The 12,283-nt window shown below is 47.6% G+C and overlaps 1 long non-coding RNA gene across 1 annotated transcript in view; it reads left to right on the top strand.

The window, feature by feature from the left end:
- The window catches only part of LOC139832776 (uncharacterized), a 41,927-nt gene extending 31,673 nt beyond the window's left edge, over nucleotides 1–10,254 (top strand). Inside the window, exons 2-3 of the long non-coding RNA XR_011747193.1 lie at nucleotides 7,995–9,397; nucleotides 9,745–10,254. This is a non-coding gene — a long non-coding RNA (uncharacterized lncRNA). The remainder of the gene's footprint in view (nucleotides 1–7,994; nucleotides 9,398–9,744) is intronic.
- Nucleotides 10,255–12,283: the final 2,029 nt, after the last annotated feature.

Raw genomic sequence — 12,283 nt, 5'->3', positions numbered from 1 at the left:
CATACCTGCAACTAAAATCATTTTCTTGTTTGAACCAAACGTCTGCTCATTAACCTCCTATGAACATAAAGAACCAAAACCAGAGAACAATACCGCTAGCTTTTCAAACAAATTTTAGCATTCAAACTTCCTTTTTGGGCAATTTTGTTGCACATCAAATTTTAGCTTTTCAAACCAATTTTAGCATTCAAATTTAACCAGGGTATTAAACACGAATTAAATGAACCAGGGTATGAGACGAGGAAGAACCCTAACCGGCTTGGGTCACCGGAGATGAGGAAGAACCCTAGCTAAACAGAGAGGGAAGGGGGAGGGAAGGGGAGAGGGAAGGGGAGCGGGAAGCTCACCAATGGCGCGCGCGGCTCCTTCTTCTCCAACGGCGGCGCCGACGTCCCCGCGCGCGGCACCTCCTTCTCCAATGGCGCGCGGCACCTCCTTCTCCACGGGTCTTCCGCGGCGGCGTACGTGGCAGGTGGTGGGGATGGTCGAGGGGATGGTGGAGGGCGGTGGCGGGGCGCAACGGCGGCGCTCGAGAGGGGGACTTGAGGTGGCGACGTAACGGCGGCGCTCGACGGTGGGGTTGGAGATGTGGCTGTGCGGGGAGAAGAAGGGGAAAAAAGGTTAAGTCCTAATTACACTGATCCAGGGTTATTGCCGGCGCACCACATACCCGGTTCGCCGGGGGACAAGTATATCCCCGGCGAATTAATAAGCCTGGTGCGCCGGCAATAACCCTGGATCAGCTGTAGTATTTTTTTTCTCTTTATTGTATGTTGCTTTTCTTTTACCCCAAAAATTTATTTCTTTTCTCTTTATTGTATGTTTCTTTTCTTCTACCCCAAATACTGTAGTATTTTATTTTTCTTATCTTTTCAAGATAATAATGAAGCAATATGCATGAGTTATGTAAAAACATGAAGATATATATATGAGTTATATATACATACACAAAATATTGACCAACACAATATTAATTAGTCATACATAAAATATTGGCCATGACCATATGAGTAGTTATGAATTACACAAAATATGAGTTATAGATTGCAAATAAATTTTTACATCATTGATTGAGAAGAGTGTTTCGCTTTCTTCTTGCTTTTCTTGCTCGTCGTTGAATAATTTAGCCCCGTGTCGTGAATTCTTCTTTTGAAGGGTCGACCTGACCTCGGTAGCGTGGTCCTGCTTCTTCTTGTGGTGTATGTTGTGTCTTCGTCCTCGGATTCTTCCATCATTGGGTCTCCGACTTGTCCTTCGAAGTCTTCCTCGTTGGCGACTCCATCCATTCCGACGATGGTCCTCTTGCCTCTCCTCACGATAACACGGCTAGGCCTGGATGGGTCGGTTATGAAGAAGCATTGGTGCACGTGTTCGCCGCACTCTATGGCTCATTCTCGCGCGGTGGCGTTCGTGGACTTTGATTTGTTGGCTTCGGGTAGAAACATGGTGGTGAAATACCGGTCTTCTTTTCCGACGCTCTTAGCCCATCCGATACGGAACATCGGCACTTTCTCCCCAGCCGTAGCTAAGCTCCCGCATTTCCTCGATTCTTCCGTAGTATCTAGTCTTTACGTCACCCGTCCAGGAATCCATCGTTACCCCTGAGTTCTGGTAAACACTGTTCTTGTCTTTTTCTTCCGTGTAGAATGTGTACCCGTTGATATCGTACGCTTGGTAAGTCATGATGTTGGGCGCGGGGCCATGTGACAAGGCCAATACTAGTTTATCCTTGTCAGAATCCATTGGTGGGGGATTAGCATCAATGTGGTCTTTGAACCAGCGCGCAAAAGAGGAGTTGTGCTCTCTGTATATTTCTCGCTTCCGTCATCATCGGCTTGCCACTGTTCTCTATCATGGTTTTGTGCTCTTTCAACCAAGGATCGATCAAGTCAATGTGTTGTAGCGCTACTAAGTTGGCCACTATCAAAGTCGGAACTCCGACCAGACATGTGCACGTGCAGTTCCTTCCTTCCATTTTTGTGGCCTACTCCCTCGAACCTACGGAGGTACTTGTTTTGAGGCAAACCAACAGGGTCCTCGATGTCTAGATAATTCGTGCAGAAAGAGATGCACTCTTCGGTGAGCCAGCCCTGTACGATGCTTCCATCTGGATGTGACCTGTTACGAACGTATCCTTTAATGACCCCATTCATTCTTTCAAACGGCATCATGTTGTGTAAGAATGCCGGCCCTAGATCGACGATATCATCCATGATATGGACCAACAGATGGACCATCACGTCAAAGAATGCAAAGGCGGGAAGTACATCTCCATCTCACATAGGATCACCACGATCTCTTCCCGGAGCCTTGCGAGTTTCTTCACGCTTATCGACTTCCGAGTTATGACGTCGAAGAAGTTACAGAGCCCGATCAGCGTTGCACGGACATGGTCATCCATTATACCTCGGATTGCAACCGGAAGAATCTGCGTCAACATCACGTGACACTCATGAGACTTCATGCCGCTGAAGTTTCGTTTCTTGGGGTCCAGGTATCTGCTTATTAGCCCGGAGTAACCGAAGGGCACTCTGACTCCTACAAGGCAATTGAAAAATTGATCGACCTCGGCCGGACTAAAAGTGAAGCAGGAGGGGGGACAGTAATAGTCTGGCTGCTTAATCCTTTTGCGCTTCTGACCGCCGTCCGCCTCCTCCTCCGACTGTCCCTCTTGGGCCGGCGGGATCTGAAGCTCTTCCCTGATGCCCAAAACTTTCAGGTCCTGTCTTGCTTTCGGCCCATCTTTGGTCCGGTCCGGCATGTTGAGAAGAGTGCCAAGCAAGCTCTCGCACACGTTCTTTGTAATATGCATGACATCAAGGCAGTGAGGTGTATCGAGAATTTTCCAGTACGGCAAGTCCCAAAACACGGACCTCCTTTTCCATACACCAATGAGCGGCGTCGTTTCCTTTTTCTTCTTCTTCTCTCCGGGCTTTTGACGAATCTTTCCCGGCGCAGGCACTCCTTCCAACCTTTCAGTAATGTATCGATCTCTTCGCCGCTCTTCTTACGTGGAGGTCCTCGGGGTTCATTTGTACCATCGAACAGATCTCCACGCTTTCTCCACGGGTCGGTTTTACGTAGCCACCTTCGATGCCCCATGTAAACTGTTTTCGAAGAGCCATCCTTACCAAGCTGCAAAAACATCGTCTCTTCCATGCACCGACACATGCCTAGTGTCCATGGCACACCGGGCACGAAATGTAACCGTATCCGAGGTAGTCCTGCACCGTCGTGATCAACGCGGCTCTCAAAGGGAAATATTCTTCCGCGACGGCGTCCCATGTATCTACCCCTTCCTCCGCCCACAACGTTTCAAGCTCCTCCTTTAATAGTTCGAGATACATGTTGATATCGTTTCCTGGCTGTGTCGGCCCTTGAATTAGCAAACACATCTCGATGTACTTCCACTTCATGCACAGCCGTGGCGGGAGGTTGTAGATCCATACAAACACGGGCCATGTGCTATGTGTGCTGCTCTGGTTTCCGAACGGATTGAATCCGTCCGTGCTCGCACCCAACCTGATGTTTCGGGATCTGCCCCAAAACTTCCGAATTCATTGTCTAATGCTTTCCACCGGCTTGCATCCGAAGGGTGCGTCAGACTGGGTGCTCAATCCGCTCTTTATCATTCAACACCGCCTCCTTTCTTTCTGCGTGCCTGCGCATGAGCTTTGCTTCCTTGCGGTCCGCGTAGAACCGTTGAAGCCGGGGGGCGAGCGGGAAGTACCACACAACTTTCCGAGGAGCTTTCTTCTTCCCTTTCTTGTACCGTTCAGCTTCACACACAGGACATTTGGTCTTGTCCATGTGCTCCTTGCGATACATGATACGATCGTTGATGCAAGCGTGATACTTTTCGTGGGGTAAGTCGAGAGGGCACGTGATTCTCTTGGCCTCGGCTAGACTACCAGGACACGTGTTCCCGGCAGAAGGAGATCTTTCACGTATTCCAGGATGTCGTCGACGCTTGTGTCCGTCCATCCGTGTTTCGCCTTCATCTGCAGACATCGAGAGCTACTCTCAAGCGAGACTCCCCAACCCGCGACCTGAGTCGTACAACGGAGTATTCGAGTCTATCTCGAGTTGCTCAAGCTTTGATTTCCGCTTGGCGCCTTTCGTCTTTTCGAGAAGCAGATCTTGAAGATGAGGGTCCCGCACGATCGAAGCTAGCGGCACCTCTTCGTAAATGCGTCAAGGTTATTGTCGTCCTCAAGGTTATTGTCGTCGTCAAGGTTATCGTCATGTGCGACAAACTCTTCATCGTCATCAGTATCATGATGCCCTCCTTCTTGCCGGCCATTTTTACCACCTGCCGCCGTCGCCCCATTGACCTCCGCGCCATCATCACTCATCCATTGAGTGTGTCCATGCATGAAACCATTAGTGAGCAGGTGCCCCTGCAACTTGCCTGAATACGGGTCAAACCATTTCCCTCGTTTGCATCTCCGGCACGGACACAATACCTCCGTGCGGTTATTTTCATACATGTCGATGATCGCGTGTTTCAGATATCTCATCACGATGCTTTCACTCATCTCGATAACCATTATCGCCTGCATGGTAAGATTACATAATTCATTAGAACCATGCATCCGTCGGTAGTTTTCACGGAAAATTTCGGCATGACCTTCCTACACGGTAGGACATAGGAGCGCCGTAAATGTGCCGAAACGGAAACTTGAAGAATCAACATTTCGGCGCAACGTTGGCAACTCATTTTCAACGCCAACACACACACAAGCACAAGCACAACATATATATATGCCACACACGAGAGATTTTCTTCAAATGTCCAACATACATCGATTTCATTCCTTAATTTGTTCATTAATCACCTATTTGTTTGATATATTCGTCGATAAGATCGAGACGACGCGCCGCGACAATGGCGTATGGAAGCCGACTTTCTAGATCTAGATCTAGATTGAGCGGTCAATGCGGGATAGTAGATCTAGATCTACATAGGGGGATGTGGGAGATGCATGTAGGAAGGGAAGATTTGCTCAAAAATTTTGATTTTGTTTGGTCAAATTGGTGAAATTGGGGATAGAAATGGGCAAAAATGAGCTGGGTTGGGAGAAGGCTCGGGTTTGTGTGGAGAAGTGGAGTGTAGTGAGTGTGTGAGTGAGTGGGCTGGTTGGTGGCTGAAATAACTGCCAGGTTATTGCCGGCGCACCTGGACCATGGTGCGCCGGCAACATATACCCCTTTCGGCTATATCACAACCGGGCCAGGCCCAAGAATCATTGCCGCGCACCGGCCCAGGGGTGCGCCGGCAATAGAAAACTTTCCACCGGCGCACCACTGGGCCGGTGCGCCGGCAATGATTCTTGGGCCTGGCCCGAATCGGCCCGGGCCATGCCAGGAAATAGCGCCGGCGAGCCTTTCCCCGAGGTGCGCCGGCAGTATCCCTTCATCGCCGGCGCGGCTGAAATGTGGTGCGCCGGCAATCCTTTCCACCGGCGCATGCACAAGGTGGTGCGCCGGCACAACTTGCCTCCACCTATAGGCTTTTCCCTAGTAGTGAAAACCACTCAAAACGCAACCAAATCACAGATCGGTCAAGAGGCACTTTGAGGCTATTTTTGGGGATTTTGGGAAAATTTTCTAGAAACGAAATCGGGTGGGTGGAGGGTCAAAATCGCGGTAACCAAGAGCTGCTGATACCATATGATGAGATCTAAGATCCCGGGAGTGGCCCGATCTCGCGACTTGAACCCGAAGACCAAGGGAAGAGGTGGGAGAACGCGAGGAACACGAAGAACACGAAGAACGCATGTACTCACGCACGCACACCAACCCGATACACCCGATACTTACCCCCGTGGCTCGATGGACCACGCCAATAGAATCTCCTGGAAGAGGCACGCGGCAGAATTCCCGGAGAGAGATTGGGGTTGGAGAAGAAGAGATTGATGAGGGAGAGAGAGTAACTTGTACTAGAATCTCACTCAACAATATCCAAATCAACAACCAGGATGCCTTGATTACAGAGGGATGATAACCCTAGGGAGACTAAGCTCAAAGTTAGGTTTGAGTTCAAAACAAGTCTAAGGGGTAAAGGAGGGGTCCAGGCTACTTATATAGGCATACATGGCCAGCAAAGGCGAAAAGGTACGCGAATGGATAACTTAGGCAGTTTGGTGAGTCATTCCCGTCAAATCCGGTTTGGAATCTGGTCAGACCGGGCCTATGACCGGGTGGTCCGGTCCTGGGTCCGGTCGACCGGGCGCCAACCGGGAACTTGCGAGGTTTTCCGGTTTCCTTCCGGTACGATGCAGGGAATCCGGTTGGGCGCCCGGTTGACCGGGCCTGGGACCGGATGGCCCGGTTGTGGGGCCAGTCTGACCGGGTCCTGGGCCGGCCAGCTCCCTTCTCTTCCTTTGAGTGCTTCGAGCGACGTCGAGTTCAGCTTCGTGATCATCTCCATGTCCCGCTGCTCCTCTCCTTCCCTTGACCTTGGCGTGTCCTCCTCTCCGGGGTCTTGATGCGCCTTGTATCTAATGACACATAACACATCGGCATGAGATAGCATTCCATCCAAAGGGGTACCGAGATCAAGGGTGGTGAGGGGCGAGTTCACCTCATCATGTAGAGCTTTAACTCGAGCTCGCGTCATTGGTCCACTTGGGGGACTTGTTGGTCTTGGTGTGGAGGTGTCCGAAGGCCACCCCGCATCAGGAGGGATTGTAGATCAACACCAAAGACAATAGATCTGTGGACCAAAACCACAAACAACGCAACAAATTCAGAGATCCAAATTCGAGCTATTTTTTGGGGAAAAAATTTTGGGGAAATTTTTGGGCAAAATTGGTGGAAACGGAGGGTCAAATCTGTGGCAACATTTGCTCTGATACCATATGATGCGGGCTAAGCCCGAGGGGGTGCCCAATCTTCACGGTTTGACCCGGGTGAGTGTGATTGCGGAGGGGGATTCGCGGGGGAAGTGGATGAACGCGAAGAACTCGATACAAACACACGCACACAACACAATCGGTTTGTTCTCGTTGGCCCAAACCACCAACTCGATAGAAGTTGCAAGGAAAAGACCTTTCGGTAGAAGTCCCGCAAAAATATCGACGAATCGAAGATCCTATATATCTAGAAGGGTGAAAAGACCAAAATCAATAGAAGTGCAAGCAAAAGACCCAAAGGTAGAAGTGCAAGCAAAAGATCAAGATTGGTAGAAGTCACCAAAGAGATACAATAGGATTCGATAAGGAGCCCGGGTGGTACAATAGAAATTAATCTAAGGTGGGGGTTTCCCAAATCCACAAAGGGATAATAGAGGCATAAGCCAATTCATCTAAACATCATCTCTCCCTCATGAAGGTGGGGGTAGGTGTCTATTTATAGGCAAGGGGATGAAGGGGTAAGTTACAAGCCAAAGGGGGCTGAGATCTGGCTGAGGTTCGCTGGGGCGGAAGTTCCGGCTGTCCTGGGCGGAAGTTCCGGCCATCAGGGGCGGAAGTTCCGGCCACAGCTCTGCTGTGCGAGCATCTTCAGTCTTGACAGCATCTGGGCGGAAGTTCCGACGATGTTGGGCGGAAGTTCCGGCCTGGAGCGTCCAACGCTTCTTCTTTCTCCTTTTCTTCCATGATTCCGTGACATCGGCCTTGCGTCCTCGGGTCTCCATGGCATCCTCTCTTCTCCCCGTACTTGTCGTCGAGTTCCTATCATCAAGATATGACGGGGTATGAAGTAGTATATCGTCCCAAATAGGCGATTTGAGGCACGCGTAAAGGAGAAGATTCACCTTAGCGTGTCGTCTTGGCGATGAAGCACATGATGCGGTGAAGACCGAAGGTCGCCCCGTATCACATGGTATCTGCTAGCCTCTTTCACGTATTAGCTTGTGCAACTAGAAAAGCATTTCGACTTGACAGCCATGATAGTTTGTGCTGTTTCTCATGCACATTTGATGCTAAGAGTTTTTTTCTTACATGTATGCATGTGTTTGCGATGCTTAACTAACCCCATGCTGCTCGCAGACTTCTCCGATCTGAAGCGCAAGGAGATACCCCAGCAAGATAATATGGCCATCCTCCTCATAGCCATGTGCATGGTCATGCTCACCCAGCCACCCTGCCAAGCAAGATAATTATGGCCGTCCTCCTCATAACCTTTTACTATCTCATAGCCACCCTATCATCATTCTGTTACTTTTGTTATTAATTTCTTATTGTAATGTAGCTATAAATCTCTATCAAAATGCAATGACTTGTGTCTGACTAATTTACATTGCAGGTACGGGAGTTCACGGAGTGCATGCCAACGAGGAGGTAGCTGAAGAAGGTGAGGATCCCAATGAGATAAAGAAGATGAACTAGCGCTCGCTCTAGATGAAGATGTCTTGCATTTGTGCCAACAACTGTTTGTGTTCAAACCTGAACAAAAACTGCTTCGTGTAGTGTTACGGGTGAGGTTTTAATTTGCTTTCCCTTGCCCAATCTTGTAGGAAGTTTGTTATCTTACATGCTATCACATGCTTTTCATAATGCATGGACAGAATTGCTACTTTGCTAGCATTGGTTGCGTATTAGATGATTCTGTTGATGCATGGGATGAATTGTTATAGAACTTAATAGGTACCCAACATTTATATATATGTTTGTCAGAGCTGAGAACATTTGTGTCGAGAGTTTTCAAAGTCTCTACTCCACTACCTCCTTTCGCCAGAACTTAGGCGCTTCTCCCGCCGGCGCGCACTCAGAGGTAAATAAATAGGCACTCGGATGTGATGTGAGCTGTAATGTGAATTCTAATAAGTATTCTCTTTTCATGAATATTTTCTGATAATTTAGTGCCACTTTATCTGCAAAATTGCGTTTTCTGACAAATTGGGTTCCAGTTTACCTGTAGAATGAGGAGGGGTCATGGTCGCTAGAGTTACTAGGAACATTCATAATCTGGGAAAACATTATCCAGGTGGGGTAGGTAAATATATGGTATTGATCAACTCCACTGTCAACTTGTCAGTTTACAAGGATACATGAAACTCTTCACCCAGTGATGATAAGATGGCATCCACCCTAGATTGTGAATTACTATTTTTTGTAAGCATGTTAATGATCGGAACCTGCAAGTGCTTGGTCAGCCGTATGTAGAGTAAATGAATGTTCCTCCTCCTGGAAGGCATATGTAAGGCATTGAGCTTTTGTGAGATCTGAATTTTGAAGTGCAACATCAGTGAACTTGGTAGAAAATAGTTGAATGTGAAGAAGCAACACAATGCCAAAAAAGCTTAGTCGGTGTGTAATTATGTAGGACTACAACCAGACTTTATTAGTTCCCCGGTTCTTGTGTCTGGCTGTGCATCTTTATTTTGCAAGTTGGGTGGTGGGAGTTAGGAAAACATGAAGGTGAACCATGAAGAGCAAGAAAATTTTTAGAGGTGAGTTGAGACTTCCTGAGTTTCTCTGAATCAGAATTGTTGATAATTATTTATGTTTGTTTAGAGTTCCAATTGGATGCCGGCTTTAGAATTTAGTGTATGGTGTGGATTCAAGACAACATAGTGGAAATAATCCTAGAAAAATCTTATAATGGAGTATACGTTTTCTTCCTATTATATTTACGAGCTTACATCAAGACAACTTGTATTTATCTTTAAACAATGTAAATTTCGTGCGTCTTTTACTGTGTGTTAGTAGAAATTAAAAGTTAGAGAATTTATTTGTTTGCTAAAGTAGAATAAAATTTGGAGCATTCATTGATCAATATATGTTTTTTCGCAATCAGGTGAAGAAGCTCTTTGACATGTGGAACTCATCGAGATGGTGCAGCACGGGCTGTGCTGCATCGCCTTCTGCAGGCACTGGCCCACGCGCGAGGTGCCTGAGGAGGCGACAACGGGCTGTGCCTCCATTTGCTTGTACCGGGCAGGAACGTGGCAAGTGAACGGCGACAGATCGAGGCAGACCTCTTCGGCGGGACTTTACAAAAGACCAAGAAACTCCAAAAGGGGTCAAAACAAACAAAAAAAGGGAATAAAAATGACACAGTGCAATACTTTTTTTTCACACATCCTCACTTCTAAGTCTAACCATGGTCCGAGTATAGAATGTTTAGCAGCCATTTGTCAGTAGAAATAGCAAAGTAGAGAGCATAAGTGGTGTTTCAAGTGGTACACAAAATATAATTATATTGTCGTAACAAAGATCATCAATCGTGTATATGTGTATTCTAAGATACCCTTTACAAGTTCACGTGCCTTTCTTATAATATTACAAAGAGTAACATTAGCCAGATTCATGCATGAATGAAAGGTAAATTTTATTTTATTTGCATCCTCGTAATAAATACTCTCGAGTCTCGAGCTCCTATGAGGATATATCCGTACCATCGGCTTGCAGACGGAGTTTTTACCCTAGCCATTATTTATAGACTTTTTAAGCCCTTTTTGTATATTTGATACAGAAGACTACGATCTAGAGTTGTCTCCAAATATTTATGAATATCAAAATATTGTTTGGACTAATCAGAAAAGAAGTATATATTCCTCCAGTTATACATGTGTTTGCGGCATTCGTGTTTTGTGAGATAATAATATATCCAAAAGAAGAGGTTGTTCAGTTGACAGGTATGACGTCTCAGAACACATGTCTGAGACTTAACGCGGAAGAGTAACAAAAAAATCTATAACTTGAAACACCGAGATGCACAAAAATGATGTCTTGTTATTGCGTTCGGTATTATTATCATGATGTCAATGTTACGATATTCAAGATTTATTGCGTTCGGTATTATCATGATGTCAACATTATGATATTCAAGATTTGCGTTAAATTTTCATAGTGAGTTATGAATTATATGTATGGATTTAGAAATAAAATTTGAGTAGCGGTGGCAACGCACGGGCATTGGTACGTCCATAAAAAACCATCGCTGTTGAAGGAGATTGAAGAGATCGCAGCCTGGCAGAGCGATGCGAGCGGTGGTCCCGTAGGCCGCCGCCGTCGTTCACCGCAGGGGAGCGCGCGTGCACCCTGCCACGCAGAGAGCCTGCCGTTGACCCTTCCTACCGCCGTGCCAGGAGGTCGCGGGCGCCCGCCGGGCTTTCGCCGCACCGCGGCGGACGTTGGTCGTCGCCGGCCCTGGGTACTGCGCGTCGCCGCTGCGCCGACAAATCGGAATGCCCAGCGAGGTCTCCGCCACTAGGCTCATATTGTGTCGCCTCTGCCGTGAGTACTGATACGTCTCCAACGTATCTATAATTTCTGATGTTCCATGCTTGTTTTATGACAATACCTACATGTTTTGCTCGCACTTTATAATGTTTTTATGCGTTTTCCGGAACTAACCTATTAACAAGATGCCGAAGTGCCAGTTCTTGTTTTCTGTTGTTTTTGGTTCCAGAAAGGCTGTTCGGGCAATATTCCCGGAATTCGACGAAACAAAGACCCAATATCTTATTTTTCCCGGAAGACTCCAGAACACCGAAGGAGAGTCGGAGGCGGGCAGATGGGGGCCCACACCATAAGGCGGCGCGGGTGGCCCCCTGGCCGCGCCAGCCTATGGTGAGGGGGCCCCAGGCGCCTCCTTGCGATGCCTCTTCGCCTATATAAGCCCTTTCGACCTAAAAACGCAATACGAATTGACGAAACTCCAGAAAGACTCCAGGGGCGCCGCCGTCATCGCGAAACTCCAATTCGGGGGACAGAATCTCTGTTCCGGCACGCCGCCGGGACGGGGAAGTGCCCCCGGAAGCCATCTCCATCGACGCCACCGCCTCCATCATGCTCCGTGAGGAGTTCCCCCATGGACTACGGGTTCTAGCAGTAGCTAGTTGGTACTCTCTATCCCATGTACTTCAATACAATGATCTCATGAGCTGCCTTACATGATTGAGATTCATCTGATGTAATCGGTGTTGTGTTTGTTGGGATCCGATGGATTGTTACATTATGATTAGTCTATTTATAAAGTTTGTGAAGTTATTGTTGTTGCAATCTTGTTGTGTTTAATGCTTGTCACTAGTGCACGAGTGGCATGATCTTAGATTTAAGCTCTATACTTATTGCTTAGATTGTATCTACAAGTTGTTTGCACATGTCTATGTCCAGAACCCGAGGCCCCAGAGTGACAGCAACTGGGATAACTGGAGGGGATGGCTTAGATATGGGATCACATGTTTTCACCAAGTGTTAATGCTTTGCTCCGGTGCTCTATTAAAAGGAGTACCTTAATTGCCAGTAGATTCCCTTGAGGCCCGGCTGCCACCGGCTGGTAGGACAAAAGATGTCATGCAAGTTTCTCATTGCGAGCACGTATGACTATA

This window comes from Lolium perenne, chromosome 6, assembly GCF_019359855.2.
Source record: "Lolium perenne isolate Kyuss_39 chromosome 6, Kyuss_2.0, whole genome shotgun sequence".
NCBI lineage: Eukaryota > Viridiplantae > Streptophyta > Magnoliopsida > Poales > Poaceae > Lolium > Lolium perenne.
Note: the sequence above shows the minus strand (reverse complement) of the source record. Positions and strands in the feature narration are given on the sequence as shown.